This window comes from Acomys russatus, chromosome 4 (genome assembly GCF_903995435.1).
Source record: "Acomys russatus chromosome 4, mAcoRus1.1, whole genome shotgun sequence".
Taxonomy (NCBI): domain Eukaryota; kingdom Metazoa; phylum Chordata; class Mammalia; order Rodentia; family Muridae; genus Acomys; species Acomys russatus.
The window spans coordinates 29,583,824-29,605,459 of NC_067140.1; the positions used below are offsets into that span (position 1 = coordinate 29,583,824).

The 21,636-nt window shown below is 42.3% G+C and overlaps 1 protein-coding gene and 1 pseudogene across 2 annotated transcripts in view; one reads left to right on the forward strand and one right to left on the reverse strand.

Annotated features, from left to right (window-relative positions):
• Positions 1-21,636, forward strand: part of Ckap5 (cytoskeleton associated protein 5) — a 106,847-nt gene continuing 85,211 nt past the window's right edge. The window contains exon 1 of one of the 2 annotated variants that reach the window (XM_051144112.1): positions 1-115. The gene's annotated coding sequence lies outside the window, so the exon portion shown is untranslated. The remainder of the gene's footprint in view (positions 116-21,636) is intronic. The other variant, XM_051144114.1, reaches the window with a different exon arrangement.
• On the reverse strand, positions 14,489-18,111 carry LOC127188393 (uncharacterized; annotated as a pseudogene).

The following is a 21,636-nucleotide window of genomic DNA, read 5'->3' on the forward strand; positions in this document are numbered from 1 at the left end:
GGGCGATAGGCGGCCCTCCCAGGACCAATAAACAACGAGGACACTGCGGGGTGTGCGGCGGCCCAAGCGGTTTTAAACGGCTTAGAGCAGGCCCCTCGGTTCTGACCCGGCGGAGGTGAGTGGGGCGGTGGGCTTCACCCGCTTGGCCTGGACCCTGAGGAGCCGGCATCGCGCGGCGTGGCTCGCGCTAGGGGGACCCACGACCGCGGGCGGGGCTGTCGGCGGACGCTTGCCTCCTCGGCGGTCTCGCGAACCCTGCCCGGCAGGTCTGAGGCGGCGGAGCCGGGGCGGAGGCCGGGGAGCCCCCCGCGGCTGGCAGGGCGGGGGTGGGGCGGGGGTGGGGGGCGTGGGCGCTCGCCTGCGTGGGAGTGACCCGGGCTGGGATTCAGGTGAGCCGAGCGCGCGGAGGGGAGCTTCCTTGGCAGCGCCTGAGGATCGCGGGGCGGCGTCGGGCCGCGCCTGCTGGCTGAGGTGTCCGAGCCGTGGGCGGGGGGCGGCGGGGACACCCCTGCGTTGCGGGCCCTTGTTGGAGGGCAGCCTCGCGGAATTGTCAAATGAATGAACGCGAGCCGGGGAGGGCTGTGGTGGGGTGTGATAGCGGCCTCAGACAGCATCGGAGCTTGGGTGTCTGGGCCTGCCTCCATCCCTGCATCTCCCCCCCCCCCCCCGCCCCACCTGCGATGGTTTTTTTTTTTTTTTTTTAACCCTTCTGTTCATCTGCCGGGGCCCCGCCCTTGGTTTTTCTCTCTCAGGTGTCAGCAGAGTTGAGATATTTAGCAGCTGTGAAGGTTTCGCGGGGCCCAGTACAATAGCCAGCAGTGTAGGTTAGCCGGGCCTTGCCACTTTAAGGCTAGGTGAATCAGATTCTCACTTTTTTCTTTAGCTCTTAGCAGATCGGCGTCGTTGTTGAGAGCCGACCAAAGACGTGGTAATTGCCAGGCAAGATTGAACGCATCCCATTTTGTTTCTTGCTTCTTGCGTAGGAAAGGATGAAGGAGTTGTTGCCAGAGTGGCTGCTGTATGTTAGAGAAGACGTTCGTGTTGGTCAATATTAATAATGAGTTTCTGATTTCTGCTTCAATAGAGGTTTTGCGGAAGGTGTCCCAAATTTATATATGACTCTAATTCTCTTAGGAGCCAGGGCATCAAATCTTGGCCCAGATAGAATGCTTGTCTTACATTATGCATAATTATAGAACTGAAAACTCATTTTTAGAAAGGTGAAATCCTTTTTTTTCCCCTCCATTTTCATCACCCTGAAAAGCCCTTCTATGACCTAAAGAGAAGAATATAAACCAAGCTAACAGTCATTTAAGACTTTTCTAAAGTGACTGGGCAAACTATAAGGTTTAATAAAGAGAAAGTCAGAATCAACTTAGTTGCCAATATAAGTTAAATCAAGGTAGTAAACCTTTAATGAAAAAATTGTGCACCATGTTTTTGTTAAAAGTGTTTTTGACATGGGGCTGGGAGGAATGACTTATGGTTAGGGACACTGGTTGTTTTTCCAGAGGATCTGGGTCTAGTCCCAGCACCCACTTAAAGGTTCACAATCATCTATAACTCCAGTTTCAGGTGTCCCAGTTCCAGGACACCCTCTTTTGATGTCCATGGGCACTGAGTACACATTATACACAGACATATAGACAGGCAGAATACCTATACTTTAAAAGATCTTTTACATTTATTTTTGTGGGTGGGCACACGTGCCTGATGTTAGACAGCTCACTGGTGTTCTCTCTTTCCATTGTATGGGCTCTGAGGATCAAACACCAGTTGTCAGGCTTGGCCAAAAACACCCTTACCCTTTAAGCCTCCTCTCCTGTCCCAAATTTTTACACAAGTTTTTAATGCTGTTTACTTGCAGAGGTGACAAACAAAGGTATTTCGCAGCAATATGCCATGTACTTTTCTCTCTATTACTTTTAAAGTTTGGATCATCAACTTACGAATTATGAAGTGTGCTGTGTGGTAATCCAATTTTGGTATTTCAGTAGATGAATAATTTATTATGAGCACCTGGGTTTGGAGAAAACAATTAGAAATAATTAATTTCTTTAACAATACTTTTGGATAGTGTTAAAATATTTTTAAAGATGTATTTATTTTATGATTGTTTTGTCTATATGTATGTATGTGCAAAATGAATGGGCCTGTCCTCCCAGACTTCAGCAATCCTCCTGCTTCAGCCTCCCACATATTGGAATCAGAGGCATGAACCACCATGCCTGGCAAGTTTCATATCATCGAGATTTTTACCACCAGGAGCTGGAGAAACAGTTCAGAGTTAAGTGCACTTGTTGCTCTTGCAGAGGACCCAAGTTTGGTTCCTAGCACCCACATGTCTGCTCATAGGCATCTGTGACTCCAGTTCCAGAGAATCCAATGCCTTCTTCTGAAGTCTGTGGGAACAGGCACATCCATGTACTCTACTGAAATTGATGTTTGCTGGGTGTTAAACGTTATTCTATATTCAAGAGATACACTTAGGAGCCAGGGAAAAAGCACCTAATGGAGTTTCACCAATTTATCTTTCAAACAATTTACTATAGCAATTTATAGTTTCTACAGTCCCTTTAGCTCAGCCCTGGGCCTTGAACAAAGTAAATTCTCAAGTATGTTTGCCAGCAGTGGCTAATATTTAAAAGATGATCTCTGTGTATGATGCTTCATCTTTTTTTAACTGTCAGAATTTACCCATGAAGGAACTGAGAAAGATTATGCAACTTGCTCAGAGTCATATGACTTAATAGAACCCAAATTTAAATTGAAGTTAGGTGGCCAGGGTCTTTGTTCTTACCATCATTGTATATAAAATAATGACTTTTCTAAAAAATTTAAGAACAGATTTAGAGTAGATCCCGCCCCCTCTGATGTACTTACCAGAGATAAGAAATATGGTAATATTTAAGAAGTCAGTTGAAAATAGTGTTTACTTTATGGACAGCTTTGAGTGTGGTTGGACAAGAGGGAGCTTAAAATTGGCAGTTCTGTATTGTTTTACGATTGAGGAATCTTGTTATATACACCTGGCTGCCCTGAAACTCACTATATAGATTAGGATGGCCTCGAACTTGTGATATAAACTTCATGCCTTTGCCACCTCCGTGCTGGGATTTGTTTATTTATTTATTTATTTTGGTTTTTCGAGACAGGGTTCCTCTGTGTATCCTTGGCTGTTCTAGACTCACTTTGTAGACCAGGCTGGCCTTGAATTCACAGTGATCCACCTGCCTCTGCCTCCTGAGTGCTGGGATTAAAGGCGTGAACCACCATGCCTGACCCCATGCTGGGATTTATAAACCTGTGCCACACTGCTAACTTTAAAGTTGAGATGTTAATCTAAATTGTGATTGTTTCTTGGTGGTCAGTGATAGAGAGGTTTGAGGTTTTAAATGATTCTCATATTCTTACATCTTGAGTTCAAAGACATTACTTAGGTTTGTTTGTTTATTTAGTGTACATGAGTGTTTTGTCTGCATGTGTGTATGTGTACCACCTGTGTGTCTGGTGCCTACAGAGGTCACCACTCACATGGTAGCTCACTGTGGTTACAGGTGGTTGTGAGCTACCATGTGGTGCTGGGAATAGAACTGGCATCCTAGGCAAGAGCAGAAGTGCTCTTAACTGAGCCATCCAGCCTTGCTTAGGTTGTTATCAGTGCATTTACCCTGACTACTTAAACTTTCAAGACATTAAGCTTCTTTCTTTGGCCTTGACTTTTCCTCTTCTCTGCCTAGAATGTCCCACCCTACTTTACTTTTATTTCAAGCCTATGCTAAGAGACTCACTCCACATCTTAACTTATATGTCAGCTCCTTAAAGAAACATTTTTCTAAGGTCCCTATTAAAATAACTAATTTGATGGCTTTTACCTCATTTTCTTCTGTTTCATGTATTGTTATTTGATAGGTTATTTTCAGTTTGTGTCAGAATTCCTCACAGAAATGAAAACAGTTGTGCATATTTTTTTCCCGTGAGATTATGCTAGTACTTCACACAATGCCTGGAACAAAATAGGCCAGTTAGGCATGATGGGTCACATCTTCCTGTACTTAGGTGGTAGAGGCAAGAGGTTATTCTCAGCTGTTTAGCAAGTTTGAAGACAGCCTGGGCTCTGTCCCTCTGTGAGTTTGAGGATAGCCAAGGCTACTCAGAGAAACATTGTCCTGGCGGGGGTGGTGGTGGTGGTGGTGAGGACACAAACAAAAAAAGTATTGAACAAGCCTAAACTGGCATAGTCTGCTGTATGTGATAAAGTTAAACAAAGACTGTGTAATGTATCTTTGGATGTGAACAGTTTCTCAACAGATAAGCTTAGAAGTATTCCACTAAGAAAACTAGAAAATTCATAGATTTATATTTGTTACTCGTGTAGAGAAGTGCCTAGGCCCTCATAATGAAGGCCCTTACCACTGTCAGAACAGAAGGACTGGTATAACTCTGGACTGCTGTCTGCATTGGGTCTGTGTTCTCTTGTGCTCTTGGTACATAAACATTTGATTAGGATTTTTTTTTAGTGTATTTTACTGTCTTAAAAATTTCTCAGCATTTCACTTATTTCTTGTTTTCTTTTTTTGCTTTGTTTTGTTTTTCTTGAAAAACAGGGTTTCTCTGTGTAGCCTTGGCTGTCCCAGACTTACTCTCTAGACCAGGCTGGCCTCGAACTCACAGAAATCCACTTGTCTCTGCCTCCCAAGTGCTGGTATTAAAGGCCTGCGCCGCTGCCACCCACGAACAAAGCTTTTTTTGTTTTGTTTTTTGAGATAGGGTCTCTCTGTGTTAGCCTTGGCTGTCCTGGACTTGCTTTGTAGTTGAGGCTGGAAAGATTTATTTACTTAATTATTTATTTATTATATATACAGTATTCTGCCTGCATGTATACCTGCGTACCAGATCTCATTATAGATGGCTGTGAGCAACCATGTGGTTGCTGGGAATTGAACTCAGGACCTCTGGATGAACAGTGTTCTTAACTGGTGAGCCATCTCTCTAGCCCTAAAGCTTTTAATAAACATTTATATGGACTTTGTATGGATGTAGTTTTTATGTCATCTGGGTAAATAAATTTGTTGGATAATATGGTCAAACTGTCTTTAATTTTTGTAAGAAACTGTCAAACTGCCTTCCAAAGTGACTATACTGCTTTGCAGTCTCATCAGCAGTGAATGGGGTTTTCTTTTCTTTTTTTAAAAATAATTTATTTAGTTTTATTTTATGCGCATTAGCGTGAAGGTGTCAGATCCCTTGGAACTGGAATTACAGACAGTTGTGAGCTGCCATGTGGCTCTGAGCCATCCCTCCAGCCCCATGAATGGGGTTTTCTATTGCTCCACATTCTTGACTGCGCTTAGTTTTAACAGTTTCTTTCTTTCATTTATTTAGTTTTTAAAATTTTCTAATCATTTTAGTAGGAATATAGTGTTCCTACCTTTAAAATAAAATTGTTTTGTTTTCATGACATGGATGTTTTGAGAGCAATAGTTTTATTATATGTATAATAAATATTTATTACATATATTTCATATATATTAGATATATAATACTTGTATAATAGGTATATATATACAGCATATAATATAACTATTTGTAACATAACTATACATGTAATTTAAAAGTTTCATTTAGGGATTTCTTTCTTCTATCTTTCTTTCTCTCATCTTTTTATCTTTCTATCCCATCTAATATTGATGAAAAAGAGTTAAAGGGAAACAAGAGTAAACCTTCCAGAATCTGTTCCATGGGATGGATCTCCAGGTGTCTCTGGCTAGTAAGCTGGTCTCTCCCCAGATCCACGTGCGATCCTGCTCCAAAAGGTGCAGCCTTCTCTTCGAACTCATAGCAATCCGCCTCCCTCTGCCTCACGAGTGCTGGGATTAAAGGTGTGGGCCACCACAATTTTTTTTTTATCTTCTTGAAATAGTTTTTAATTGAAAAATAAAATCATTCGTATTACATCTCAATTGCTACCCCATCCCTTGCTTCCTCCCATTCCTCCCTCCTCCTGCTTTCACCCCATTCCCCTTCTCTATGACTGTGACTAAGGGGGACCTCCTCCCCCTGAGCCACCACGATTTTTTAACAATGCTTTAAGAATACTTTACACTTGCCCAGTGACCTAGAGAGTTGGGTTCCTCCTGGTTTGTCTTCAGCATTGCTGGCAATGTTAATTATGTTAAGTAATAAAATTACTGTTTCTCCTTTTTGTTGTTGTTGGTTTTTTTTGTTGTTGTTGTTGTTTTTGTTTGTTTGCTTTTTCGAGGCAGGGTTTCTCTGTGTAGCCTTGGCTGTCCTGGACTCGCCTTGTAGACCAGGCTAGCCTTGAACTCACAGCGATCCACCTCCCTCTGCCTCCCAAGTGCTGGCATTAAAGGCATGTGCCACCACTACCTGGCTAAAACAATTTTTTTTATAAGTTTGCTTATTTTATTTTTTAACTTCCTTTTTTAAAATTTGTTTATTATGTATACAACACTCCGTGTATACTCCTGCAGGCCAGGAGAGGACATTATATCACATTATAGATAGTTGTGAGCCACCATGTGGTTGTTGGCAATTGAACTCAGGACCTCTAGAAGAACAGTCAGTGCTCTTAACTGCTGAGCCATCTCTCCAGCCTCAAGTTTGTTTATTTTTATTTTATTCACTTTACATCTCAATTGTAGCCCCCTCCCTTGTCTCCTCCTGTACCTACTCTCCCTCCTTATTCCCCCCTCCCTCCCTCCCTTCCCTTAGTCCTCAGAAGGGAGAGCCTTCCTCTTCTACCATCTGACCCCAGCCTATCAAGTCTCATCTGGACTGCCTGCATCCTCTTCCCCTATGGTCTAGCATGGCTGCCCCAACAGGGGGAAGTGATCAACGAGTGGGCAACATATCAGAGGCAATCCCTACTCTGCATATTAGGGGCTCACATAGAGGCTGTGCTGTCTATCAACTATATCTGAGCAGGGGGTCTAGGTCTTCTCCATGCATGGTCTTCCATTGGTTCATTAGTCTCTGTAGGTCCCCCTGGGCCCAGATTTGTTGGCTCCATAGGACTTCTGTGCACCACCCCAAAGTTTGGGTGTGAATCTCAGCATCTGCTTCCTTCCCCCCTTTTCCTTAATATTAAAAGAGAGAGAAAGAAAGAAGAAAGAAATCTCCAAATGAACTTTTATTAATTGTAACTAACCCCGTTAGGTAAAAATGAGCATTAGTAACCCACCAAAAACACCCATCCCACCTACTGGGAATGGGGGCGTCGTGTTCTCAAAATTACTTTATGCTGTTTAGGAGAAAAATCTTTTTTGGGTACCCTAGAAAAATAATATATTGGCCAAGCACTGGAAAAGCTAGCTGTTTTTGTACAGTCCTTTTGGGATTGATCCTTTCGGCTAGCCGATTTATTGTTAATGTGCATGCAATTTCTGGAAGAAGCAGTAGTGCCAGAGGCAGAAGTTTGATCTTCATAATTGTCCTGTTTTTTGCTCTGAAAGTAAGCAGACTTTTGAAATCATTAGTACAGGTATGTTAGTACATATATAGTTTTTTAAGGAAACATCAGTTGAGGCATCTTGTTCGAGGTGCCAGAGGCATGCTTTTGGGGTTAAATCACCCATGTTGCCTGCTTGGTCTTTAGCATTGTCTTGCTTTTTGCAAATAATACAGGGCTCCACCTGCATATTCACCAACAGCACAGAAGAGGGCATTAGTTCTCCAAGCTGTAAGAAACAATGTCGAGTTGTTAAAAACCAGGTAGCTCTTAAGATTCACTTTTTATATGGTCAGATCTAATCTTTATAAGTTTAGTTGGTAGCCATATTTTTTCACTCCCTGTGGAAACATTCGCATACCCACGACCCCATCTCAAAACTACTGCAGGTTTCTATTTCATACTTGACAAGTCCTTGTAGAATATTGGTTGTCCCAACTCCTCAGTTTTTTCTATCACCCAATGTCTCTCCACAGCTGACGTCCCTTCATCATTCACATTAAGAAAATTTAGAGTCGGGGCTGGAGAGATGGCTCAGAGGTTAAGGGCACTGACTACTCTTCCAGAGGTCCTGAGTTCAATTCCCAGCAACCACATGGTGGCTCACAACCATCTATAACGTGATCTGGTGCCCTCTTCTGGCCTGCAAACACACATGTGGGCAGGATATTGTATAAGTAATAAATAAATAAATCTAAAAAAAAAAAAAAAAAAAAAAAAAAGAAAATTTAGAGTCAACAAAGCATTATTTAATTGGTCCCGATGTGTCTTTACCCTTCCCTTTTGTTTAATAAGCATTTTTTAAAGGTATGATTAGCTCTTTTTACAACTGTTTGTCTTGTGGGGTTGTGAGGTATATTAGTAACATGTTTTATATTAAAATACATAAAAAAGTTTTTTATCTTAAGGGACACATATGTAGGAGCATTGTCAGTCTTAATTTGTGTAGGTATTTTCATAAATGTCATTATTTTTAGCAAATGAGTAATCACACAGTCAGTCTTTTTAGAACTTAAGGCAGTTGTCCATTGAAAACCTGAATAAGTATCAATGGTATGATGCACATACCTCATTTTTTTAAATTTTGTAAAATGAAACACGTTTGTCAAATTTTATTTCTTTTGTTACCTCTAGGGTTAATTTTAGTAGGTAATGGTAGTTGACTGTATAAGGAACATGTAGGACACTTATTATTTTTTTGGCTTGTTGTCAAGTGATAGAGAATCTTTTTTTTAACCCCTTACCATTGACATGATGTTTTTTATGAAATTTTGAGGCTTTGAATACATTACCTATCATAATTTGTCGATCTCTTTATTTTTTTTTTGTCAGTGGACTTGGTAAACCTGTATGGGATCGAATATGAGTAATATATAAGGGATAATTTTTGTTTTTGATGACCTGTTGTAGTTTTATAAATAAGGTAGTCAATTTGGTGTTATCAGTAATAAATTTAGCAGTTTTTATATGTAAAACAACTCTTTTAGCATATTGAAAGTCAGTAATTATATTAAGAGATTTAGGAAAATCTAACAGTGCCATAGGGAGTGTATATAATTTTGATTTTTGAACTGATGTAAATGGGCTTTTAATCCCCTTGGTTATTTTCTTAGACTTATAACCAGCCATACCTGATTTAGTTGTATCAGTGAAAAAGGTGGGTGCCCCTGAGATTGGTGACCTCTTTACAATACTTGGAAGGATCTAATTAGTTTTTTTATAAACTATATACGTTTGTTTTTTGGGTATCTATTGTTAATGTCTCTCAAATAGTTACTACAAGCTTTTTGTCAATCTTTATTAATTACCCATAATGACATAATCTTAGAATCAGTAAGAGGCACTATAATTTTTGTCGGATTTATCTTTGACAGTTGGCACAACCTTATTTTTTTCTTTGTAATCAATTTAGAAATTTTTTTATGTATGTTTTTAATTTTTTATTTTGTTTATTTGTCAGCAATATCTATTTTATGATCTTGTCTTTTCTTTGTATAAGAAGCCCAGTAGGAGAATGTTTTGAAGGCAAAATAACCAGAATGTAACCAAGTTCAGGATCGATTCTATCCACATATGTCTTTTGAAGTTTTTGTTCCACCAGAATTAACTCCTTTTTTGTCTCAGCGGTTAAACACCTAGGACTGTTTAAATCTGAATCCCCTTGTAATGTTTGAAACAAGTTACTTAACTCATAGGTAGTTAACCCGATTGTAGGCCTTAACCAGTTAATATCTCTCAATAATCTTTGAAAGTCACTAAGTTTGTAATTGATCTCTACGGATCTGTACCTTTTGTGGTCGAATTTTTTGTTCAGTTATTTCATAGCCTAAATAGGTAATTGAATCTCTTTTTTGTATTTTTTTTTTTTTTATAGCAATCTGTAATCCCCAGCATGGCAGACTTCTTTGTGTTTCCTGAAACATTTTTTTTTACAACACTAGGATCAGAATCAGCTAGCAGAATATCCTCCATGTAATGGTATATGATAGATTGAGGAAACTGTCTACGAATTATTTCTAAAGGTGGTTGTACAAAATACTGGCATAAAGTTGGGCTATTTAACATTCCCTGTGGAAGTACCTTTTAATGATATCTCTTTATTGGAGAATTACTGTTTAGAGTAGGTACTGAGAAAGCAAACCTTTTCCTGTCCTTTTCATGTAGAGGTTGGTGAAAAAACAATCTTTTAAATTAATTGTAATTATATGTCAAGACCTAGGTAGGAAGAAGGCAAAGGAATTTCAGGTTGAAACGAACCCATGGGTTGAATCACCTTGTTTATGGCCCTCAAATCTGTTATCATTTTTTATCTACCTGATTTTTTTTTTACCACAAACACAGGGGAATTTTAGGGACTGGAAGATTTTTTGATGTGTTGAGCCTCTAGCTGTTCTTTTACTAAACCGTGAAGTGCCTGTAACTTTTTTTTTTTTTGTTAAGGGTCACTGTTTCTGTCATACAGGTCTGTTTGAAATCCATTTTAGGGGCAAGGCGGTTGGTATCTTAGCAGTGGCCCCTCTTATAAATTTTGACACTTTAAACCTGAAGAGTTTTGAGGTTGAACAATGGGCATAGTTTGTGGTTGTTTTTGATCACTTATATAAATCTTTTTTCTAGAAGCACGTACCAATTTACCCATAGTTTTAACCTTGTTTATTTTGGTATTTGTAGGAATAGTAATCTGAGTACCTCATTGTTGTAAGAGGTCTCTTTTCCATAGATTTATGGGACTGTCAGCCATATAGGGTTTTAGCCTTTTTATTTGTCTGTCTGGTTTCACACACTTAAGCCACTGTATACTTTGTTTTATTTGAGATAGTTTACCAATTTTTATAATTTTTGTATAAACCTTTTCAAGTGGCCAATTTTGGTTCTAAGACTTTTGGGAAATGATGGAGACATCGGCTCCGCTGTCTACCAAGCCTTTTGTTTTAACACCATTTAATTGTATAATTAACTTAGGTCTCTGATCATTAATTATTGTTTGCCAGAACACAGGTGTCCCTGTGTTTCTGAACGCACCAGTCTTTTTTACTGGAGCGGCTTTGCCCTTAATGTAAGGAAACAGTAGGAGTTGAGCAATTCTATCCCCGGCATCGATTTTTATCTTTTTTTTCATACATGCCATGATTTTTATTTCTTCCTTAGAATCTTTATCTATAATACCGGGATGCACAATAAAACCATGAGAAGTCAGCCCACTTTTTTTCAGAACCATTCCTACTGTGCCTGAAGGCAAAGGTCTGAAAACCCCAGTATTTAATTTGTAACATTTAACCTGGGGAGATAGAGTAAGAGACACATTTGAAGCTAGATCCAAGGCTGTACTGCCTTTAGTAGCATGCTTAGATCACTAACACTCAGTTCCCGTTTTCTGTGGGTTTGTAACTTCTTGACTGGCCAAAGGAATTCAGCTGGCATTATTTACGGGGGCCTGAGCCTATGGCCCCCTTCTGCCGTTTCCTGTTGGCAAGTTATTGCCTTGTATATCTCTCTTAGACTGACAATCCCGAGACCAGTGTTTCCCTTTTTTACAGCAACTACATACCCTGGAAGTCTTGGTACCTCATTACTATCATAACCAGAACCTCCTTGATCTCTTTTCCAAGTTACGTTTTTTCCTGGGTTATTGTGCCTTTTATCTCTACAGTTTTTTTGTACATGACCAATTTTACTGCAATTGAAGCACTGAGTATTATGATATCTGGGCTCTCTGGCTAAAGCTTGTCCCACAATATTATTTTGATACTCCTGAGAGTTGATATTAACTGTCTTCTTTACCCAATAATCTAGTGGAGCGCCTCTTTCCTTTAATGGTCTAAGCACCCTCTTACATTCAGTATTTGCATTTTCATAAGCCATGATAAGTTTTAATGTCTGTTTGTTGTCAGAATCTGGCATCACCTTATCCATAGCAGATCCTAATCTCTGTAAAATTTTTGTAAAGGGCTCCAGAGGTCCTTGGAACACTTTAGTAAAGGGAATAGTTGTTTTCCCAGGTTCCTCTACCAGTTCTCAAGCTCTTAAGGCTGTCTTACGACATTGTTTAATCACTCTATCTTTAGCTTGAATTTGTTCTCTTATGTTAGTATATTGTCCTTCACCAAGAAATTGATCTCTATTAATATTTATTTCCTGTGTCGTATTTTCTTGTTCTATTTTTATAGCCTCAGTTCGCCACCATGATAACCACTGTAACTGTTGTGCTGTTTGTTAGTACCGCTGAAACTAAATTTTTCCAGTCTTGGGGAACAAGTCTATTCTGAGTGGCCCAGCTGTTTAACATTTGTTTAACGAAGGTAGAGTGTATACCATATTTGACAATAGATTCCTTAAAATGTTTTAAATCCATCATGTCTACAGGACGCCAGGCCATTTCGTCATAACCCTCAGCGCCATTTTGCTCGGGCACATGTCTTACAGTGACTGGAAAAGCTGAAGGTGTCTGGGTGACTGTGGAGGTGTCCTCCACTGGGACATTTACTTTCAAAGACCTTTTGGTCGGTCTGGCTTCCTTTGCCTCTGGTTTCTGACCTTTTCCACCCTTTTTAACTAAAGGTGCCTTCTGCTTTTCCAGCCCTTCTAGTTTTTTTTTTTTTTTTTTTTTTTTTTTTTTTTTTTTTTTTTTGCCCATTTGTTCAGTCAAGTCAGTAATTTTTTCCAAAAGGATAGAGCTTATTGACTCTTCTGTTTTGTTCTGGCTTTCCGGTCTCTCTATTTTTTGTCCTTTATCACTACCAGTTACCAAAAATTTTATCCGCTTTCTCATCCCTTTATTTTATTTTCTCAGCCTTTTCATTTGTTCAGTCAAATCTGCAATCTTTTCCAAAAGGATAGAACTTACTGACCCTTCCGGCTTTTCTATGTCATTAGCCTTTCTTCTAATCCTTTTAAGCATGAAATATTGTAATAAAAGGACAATGAAAAAACAGAGAATTCTTTCTAAGTATAATGTAGGAAAGAGTTTTGCAACAATAGTTGCAACTGTGTTGATACCCTGAAACAGCATTTCTATACCTTCAAATACTGAATCTTCCCTCATACCATTAGGGAGTGTAGAACTGAAAGACCCCCGAAGGGAGACCCTCACTCAAGCCTTGGGATGGCGCACACCCAAAAACACACAAACGACTGTCTTGCTGTAAGCACATGAGGCAGTTTATTGACAATGCTCCGAGTTGACACGTATCTCACGCAGGAGACAGAGGAGTCGACCCAGAAGCCCAGGGGTTTGGGGTTTATAGGAACAAAGGTCAGGGGGAGCGGGAAGTTTTGCCGTGGCCACACACGATTGGTTGCTTCAGACATTTGAACATCAGCAAATTGTGTAGGCAGATCTGGGGTAAGGTCAGACTTAATCACATGGGAACAGTCTTTGGTTCCTATTTTTCTTGGAACCCGAGGGTAGATGTTTATCTGAGCTAACGACACATCTGGTTAAACTCAAACCTGGAACATTGTGTGCGGGCCTCAAGGGGGGATTAAGCAAACACCATAAGATTGGATGAGGGGTCTTGGCTCATTACTCACTGGACCATGTCTGGTACCTGTTTCTCTCAGGAATTTGTCCTTGTGTATCCTCTCTATCTTTTACAGCCAGCCGGTCCCTGGAACACTCAATAGGCCTTTGTGTCCTAGCTCCGCATTCTTTGTGGCTTATCATCTGGGACCTTGGGCTAGCATACCTGCCGACCTGCACTTATGAGTTAGAGAGTTCTGCTGTTCTGGTTGCTTTAATGCTAATTAAAAAATTTCCCTTTCATTCCCTTCTTTTTCTACTGGATAATTCTAATCTTAGAATATCTGTTCTAATTTTTAAGTATTATTTTATTTTAGACTAAAAGATTCATACTCTGTCGGGGTCTCTTATTGATCTGTATTGTTGTCTTAGTACCATCAGCCAAACAGCACTAATTCTATCTCTAATAAGAGCAAGTAATCTGTCGGGCGTGGTGGCGCATGCCTTTAATCCCAGCACTTGGGAGGCAGAGGCAGGTGGATCACTGTGAGTTCGAGGCCAGCCTGGTCTACAAAGTGAGTCTAGGACAGCCAAAGCTATCACAGAGAAACCTTGTCTCGAAAAACCAAAAAAAAAAAAAAAAAAAAAAAAGAGCAAGTAGTCTATTTGCCACACACACAGGCCAAAAATTAAAATCAAACAAATCACCAATACTGGCCCAGCTAAAGCAGAAAATAGGGTAGTCATCCAGGGGTACTGGGTGAGCCAGGAGTCAACCCAACCTTGTTGAGCTTTTCTGTCCCTCTGTCTTTTATCTAGCCTGTTTTTGTTCCCCTCTTTATTGATCACCTCCCAAGTCTGTTGCATCAGGGCATGAGGGTTGTTGTTCTGACTTAGGGCTGCGTCTGCGTAAGAGGATTATTAGTCTTTTCCAGGATCCATTCATCTTGACTAGTCTTACGAGGAGCCCTTTTCACATGTGAAACATGGACCCAGGTGGGGATTCCCTCTACCTTAATGGCAGTTGGAGCCGTTAACAGTACCAGGTAGGGTCCTCTTCACCACGGCTCGAGATTCCCAGCTCGGTATCTCCGTACTAAGATGGCGTCTCCAATCTCGAACTGATGAGGAACTGTAGGGTCCTTAGCGGTGTAGGCATCTTTCAGCTGTTCCCAAATCTCTCGCCTGATCGTCTCGAGAGCCTTTAAACGGGCTAAAAGATGGGGGGAAGGCACAAAACTGTCATCAGGACATGCCACACTCTCTAGGGTTTTAAACAGTGGTAGTAGTGCACTAAACAGTGTCTCAAAGGGTGTCAGTCCCAATGGTCCAGGTGTGTTCCGTACCCGGAACAAGGCAAGGGAGAGAAGGGCTGCCCAATCACCCCTGCCGGTCTCTAAGGTCAATTTTGTTAAGGTCTCCTTTATAGTTTTATTTGTTTGTTTTTTTTTTTTTTAACCTGTCCTGAGCTCTGGGGTCTATATGCACAATGTAATTTCCAATTTATCCCCAATTGTCTGGCCAGTCCCTGACTTACCTGGGCAATGAAGGCAGGCCCGTTGTCCGACCCAATACCTTAGGTATCCCGAACCGGGGAAGGATTTTTTCAAGTATCTTCTTGGCCACTACATTCGCCATTTCTTTTTTTGTGGGGAATGCCTCAACCCACCCCGAGAAGGTGTCTGAAAACTAGAAGGTATTTATTACCATATTGGGCCGGTTCAACTTCAGTGAAATCGACCTCTCAACAAGTTCCAGGTCGATCTCCCCGCAAGCACTTTCCTGCACAGTGTCTGCTGGACCCGGCATTAGTGAGGGCGCAAGCCTTGCAGTTTTTTACCAGACCCTCTGCTGTCTTTTGTAGTCTGGGGATGTGATAGGGAGACTTATTGACCAGTTCTGTCATCTTTTTGGGCCCTTGGTGGGTAAGGCAGTGTGTATTAGCCAAGTGTTTTAGCCCCTCTTCTTCTGTGAGGATCCTTCTCTCGGGAATCCCCTCAGCCTGTTGGGGCATAACCTTAGCTCTTAGAATCATTGGTCCTTGTGCCGCCTCTTTGGCCATCTGGTCAGCCATTTGGTTCCTCCTTTCTATGGGGCCGGTCCCTTTTCGATGTCCTTGGCAATGGATGATCGCCACCTTGTGGGGCAAATAGACAGCCTCTAACAAACTAAGAATTTTCTTTTTATTTTTAATGTCCTTGTCAGCTGAAGTCAGCAGCCCTTGTCTATAAATCACTCCGTGGACATGAGCTGTTGCGAAAGCATACTGGCTATCAGTGTAGATATTGATAACCTTTCCGTCCGCCAGTTTTAGAGCTTGGGTCAAAGCAAGAAGTTCTGCTTTTTGGGCCGACGTTCCTTCTGGCAAACTGTTGGCCCAGATGACAGACTTCCCATCCACTACCGCTGGCCCAGCCCTCCGCTTACCTTCTACTACGAAGCTGTTTCCATTGGTGAACCAAGTTTTTACCCCAGGCCACAGCCGGTCAGTGAGGTCTGACCGAGTCCCGGTTTCTTCAGCTAGTATCTCTTCACATTGATGTACTGGGGTCTCACCAGCTTCGGGTAGCAAGGTGGCGGGCGGAGCGAAGGTCACCCGCTTTGTCAGCAACAAGCTCTGGGCGTTGGTCATCCATCGATCTGGTGGTTATCTGATAATACTCTCGAGGGCATGGGAGGCCACCACCATCACATTTTGGCCCATGGTTAACTTATTGGCATCTTTTACCAATACAGCTGTTGCTGCTATTGCCTGCAAACAAGAGGGCCACCCACTGGCCACAGGATCCAGTTTTTGGGTTTTTTGTTTTTGTTTTTTTGGGTTTTTTTTTTTTTTTTGACAGATAGGCCACTGGGCGCTTCCAGGGTCCTAGAGTTTGGGTGAGGACCCCCTTGGCTACCCCCTTCCGCTCGTCGATGTACAGAGTAAAAGGCTTGTTCAGATTAGGCAGTGCTAGGGCAGGGGCTTGTAGCAGTGCCTTCTTGTGGGTCTCAAAAGCCAATTGGTGTTTCTTAGTCCAAGTGAACTCCCCCCTTTCTCTTGTTAGAGGGTATAATGTGGCCGCCGGAGTGGTGAACTTGGGATTCCAAAGCCTGCAGAATCCCGCGGTCCCCGGGAATTCTCTTACCTGGAGAGGGAGGGGTGGTTGGAGTCGGGATCTGGTTCACTGTCTGTTTCCTGGCTTCTGTGAGCCACCGTTGTTCATCTTTCAAGGTGCTGTATCCCAGATATGTCACTTCAGTCCAGCACAGTTGTGCCTTCTTGGCAGAAGCCCGATACCCCAACTCACCTAACTCAGCCAGGATTTTCTGAGTTCTAAGCTTGCATTCTTCACGGGTCTCTGCAGCCAATAGGAGGTCATCTACATACTGTAGAAGAGTCACCTGGGGATTATGAGCACGGAAAGGGGTAAGGTCCCGATGTAGTGCTTCATCAAATAGGGTGGGGGAGTTTTTAAACCCCTGGGGCAATCTCGTCCACGTAAGCTGTCCAGTTCTTCCATTTTCGGGGTCTTGCCACTCAAAGGCAAGCAGGGATTGGCTGTTAGGGTGAAATCTCAGAAGAAGGCATCTTTGAGATCAGGTGGCAGCGTTCAATCTTCTCTGGGTCTCCTTGGCCCCTGCCTTCTGTTGTCGCCCAGGTTCCCTGTCTGCCTAGGCCTGTCTATTCCCTGACGCCTTCCTTCTCCTACCACTGCGGCCAGTGTTCTCGTCAGATTCTTCTCCTGCCTTTTTTCTTGTCTTTCCTCATCCTCAGCTCTCTCTCTCTTTTCTCTTTCCTCATCCTCAGCCCTCTCTTTCTTTCCCCTTTCCTCATCCTCAGCTCTCTCCTTTTCTCTTTCCTGTTTCACTTCCTCTGTCTCCTTTTTATGATAAACTTTCTCAGCCTCCTTCACCACATCCCTGATGGTATAATCTTGCAATCTCTCAATGCACTAATGCGCTGTAGTTTCTTCCTAATATCAGGTGCTGACTGTCCAATGAAAGCCGTGATTACGGAGGCTCGCTGTCCCTCTGACGTAGGGTCAAAAGGGGTATATCTCTGGTAAGCCTCCATGAGCTGCTCTAGAAACACCGAGGGGGGCTTCACCAAATTGGTGGGCCTCCTCATGGCCCCTCTGAGACCTGCCATCAGAGTCTGGTGGTAAATGGACAACCGTTCCCTACCTTCTTCCGTGTTGTAGTCCCACTGAGGACGGGTCAGGGGGAATCCTTCATCTATTTCGGCCAGGGTCTGGACGGGGTGTCCAGTGTCATCTCGGATATTCTTTCAAGCCTCGAGGAGAATTCTTTCTCTCTCCTCGGTGGGGAATAAAACCTGCAGAAGCTGCTGACAGTCATCCCATGTGGGTTGGTGGGAGAACATCAGGGACTCAATCAGACCTGTAAGTCCTGTAGGGTTCTCTGAAAAAGGTGGGTGGTTAGTTTTCCAACTATAGAGATCGGAGGAAGAAAAAGGCCAATACTGTAGGAGTTGTAACTCATTTTTTTTGCCTGTCGGGGCAGGCCCGACAGCACTAAGGGGCAGAACCACGGTGGAATCAGGCCCCTCAGGGGTTGCTCTAAGGCGGCTCCTAGTGCCTGCTGACGGTCCATCACCCGTGGCTCCAGAAGCCGAGGTCGGGGCTGAGGTCAGGGCTGCCGGCTGGGGAACTCGGGGATATGGTGGGAGCAGGGGCATGGACCATTCAGGGGGTTCTGCTATGTCAGGATATAATATAGGGACGGGCTCCGGTGGTGCGCTGGACTCACTTCCTCCGCTCTGCCGTGGTTTTGATCTCTCCTCCGTGGCGCCTCCGTGGCGCCTTCTCGCCCAGTTGGGGTTCCCAGGTCTGCTTCCTGAATTCCAGGCCCAAGATGGCCCCACTCAGTCTGTCACAAGGTATTCATGGGGTGCCCCAAGGGTAAAGCCCGCCAAGACTGCTTCTACCTGTGACAAAGCTTAATCTTTCCCACACTCAGTATGATCTTTTCTAGTTCCGTCCATTTGCTTGCAAATTTTAAGATTTCTTTGGTTATAATAGCTGAATAGTATTCCGTTTGTAAATGTACTTGTGATTCTTCTGCCTCTGTTTCACTAAGACCTGGGTTTATAAGCCTGTCCCATCAGTCCTTGAATCACCATTTGTTTATTTTAGTAATTGTCTGTGGTGTGTCGCAGGGGTGTTGTGGGGGGGGGGGCGTGTGTGTGGAGTGGGTGGCATTCATGGAGGTCAGAGAACAAGTTTTGGTAGTCTTCACCTTCCATACCTTGTGTTTTTGAAGCAAGGTCTCTTTTTCTACCACATTGCCATAGTATTCCAGGTTAGCTAGTCCAGCCAATGGGCTTCTAGACATTTCTCCTGTCTCTACCTCCCATTTCATTGTAGGAGTACTGAGATTACAGATGAATGCTGCTACATTGAGCTTTGGTTTTTGTTTTGTTTATTTTTTGTGTTTGTTTGTTTGAGACAGGATTTCTTTTTGTAGCCCTGGCTGTCCTGGAATCACTCTGTAGACCAGGCTGGCCTCAAATTCCCAAAGATCCCCCTGCTTCTGTCTCCTGAGTGGTGGGATTAAAAGTGTACACCACCATGCTCACCCCTAAATGGTTTTGTTTTTTTTTTAAAGATTTATTTATTATTATGTATACAGTGTTCTGTCTGCATGTACACCTGCAGGCCAGAAGAGGGCATCAGATCTCTATTATAGATGGTTGTGAGCCACCATGTGGTTGCTGGGAATTGAACTCAGGACCTCTGGAATAGCAGGTGGTGCTCTTAACCACTGAGCCCCCTAAGTGGTTTTTAATACATTTTTATTGTGTGTGTAGGACAGTACAACTTGTAGGAGTCAGTTCTTCCCTTCTACCTTGTGGGTACTAGAAATTGAATTCAAGTTGTCAGGTTTGGCAGCAAGCACTTTTTCTCATTGAGCTATTTTACTGGCCTCCAGATCGTCTTTCTCTTAAAGGTTTTGGTATTTGTAACATGGGGCATATATTTATGTTTCTTAAATTTTATTAATAGCTTCTTTTTGTCTTCTAGAAAAGTACACTTTTGAAAATAAAGATGTTTAGTATGACTCGCTGTATGAAGACATTATCTTAGAATTTTATTTAAGCCATAGAAAAGCCCATCTGAGTATTGAAAACCAGATTGGAGGCTTGGAGAGTTGGCCTTGAGGTCTTCCTTGAGAGGACCTGAGTTCATGTTGTATGACAAGACTTTCCCTGGGTAGACTCATACACATGCCTCGGGTAATGAACTCAGCACAGACGAGATATTGGTAACACCAAAAGTTCAAATTGGTAAACCAATGAGTTTTATTGGGGTTACTTACACGAATATGAGTGAGAGGTTGTATGTAGGAGCAGAAGCAACTCAAAGACAGCTGCATCATCAAAGCCCACGCCACCTAGGCAACAGCTCTCAAAAGCTGGGAACCTCAAGTACTTGATTGGAGAGTATCCTTTTTAAATGACTCAGTTGGTCTAAGCCTCTTCAAGGCAGTTTGGCTAGTCTAAAAGTCTTTGCAGCTTGGCTTGTCTGAAAGGTCTGACTTCTTATATAGTCTTTTGTTTGTTTGTTTGTTTTTGTTTTTGTTTTTTGAGACAGGATTTCTCTGTGTAGCCTTGGCTGTCCTGGACTCAATTTGTAAATCAGGCTGGCCACAAACGCAGACAGATCCGCCTGCGTCTGCCTTCCTAGTACTAGGATTAAAGGTGTATTCCACATGCTGAAGAGGTGACACAGTGGTTAAGAGCACTGTCTGCTATTCCAGAGGTCCTGAGTTCAATTCCCAGCAACCACATGGTGGCTCACAACCATCTATAATATGATCTGATGCTCTCTTTTGCCGTGTAGGCGGAACACTGTGTGCACAATAAATATACATGTATACCTGTACACCAGAAGAGGGTATCATATCTCATAGATGGTTGTGAGTCATCATGTGGTTGCTAGGAATTGAACTCAGGACCTCTGGAAGAACAGACAGTGCTCTTAACCTCTGAGCCATCTCTCCAGCCCCATTGAAAAAAATCTTTTTAAGGAAAAGAAAAATTGAGCTGGGCATGGTGGCACATGGCTTTAATCCCAGCACTTGGGAGGCAGAGGCAATCGGGTCTTTGTGAGTTCGAGGCCAGCCTAGTCCACAAAGAGAGTCCGGGACATCTAAGGCTCTTACACAAAGAAACCCTGTCTTGAAAAAATAAAAGAAAAAGAAAATTCTGACTAATGGATTTAAATGATACATTTTTGGTTTGTTCTGGCTAGCAGCACTTTTTCTTGATCCATATAAATTGTTGGTAAGAAAAGGTAACTTGATTTGACTTTTGACAAATGCAGTTTGAAAGAGTAGCTTGGCAGCAGTGGTGTCACCAGCACTTGGGAGGTGAATCTCTTAGTTCGAGAACAGCCAAACCAGGGCTACAGAGAGAAATCCTGTCTTTAAAAACGAACACACAAAGACATTTATGATTTATAATAAATGATCAATGATTGTTTGTTTTTAAGAGCGTGTTACAGTGGGGCTGTGGTGGTGCACACCTTTAATCCCAGCACTTGGGAGGTCTTGCAGGCAGATCTTTGAGTTCAAGGCTAGCCAGGTCTACATATACATAGTGAGTTCCAGGACAACCAAGGCTGTACAGAGAAACCCTGTCTCAGGGAAGAAAAAAAAAAGTGTATTACAAATCATTTACAATTGTATAGAGAACTGGCTTCATTTCTTAGGTATAAAAACAGATACAGGAAGTTAGGACTGGTAATTCACTTACCCTTGAACTTTCAAAATTGTTAGAAGGGGGGCTGGAGAGATGGCTCAGTGGTTAAGAGTGCCTCCTGCTCTTCCAAAGGTCCTGAGTTCAATTCCCAGCAACCACATGGTGGCTCACAGCCGTTTGTAATGTGATCTGATGCCCTCTTCTGGCCTGCAGGTGTACATGCAGGCAGACCACTGTATACATAATAAATAAATAAAATCTTTAAAAAAAATTGTTAGAAGGGACATAAAAAATGGATCATACAGCTACTTTGGAAAACAGTTGAGTATTTATAAGATTAAATGTACACTTACCATACCATAAAGCATTATGAGTGTTCACCCAAGAGAAACAGAACTGAGCATGCGTAGAAAACTCTGTATGAGAAGGCTGCTAGCAATTTCTTTTCAAAACATGTAAACTCCGTGTCTTGATCTGGTAAACAAGAACATAGTATTTATA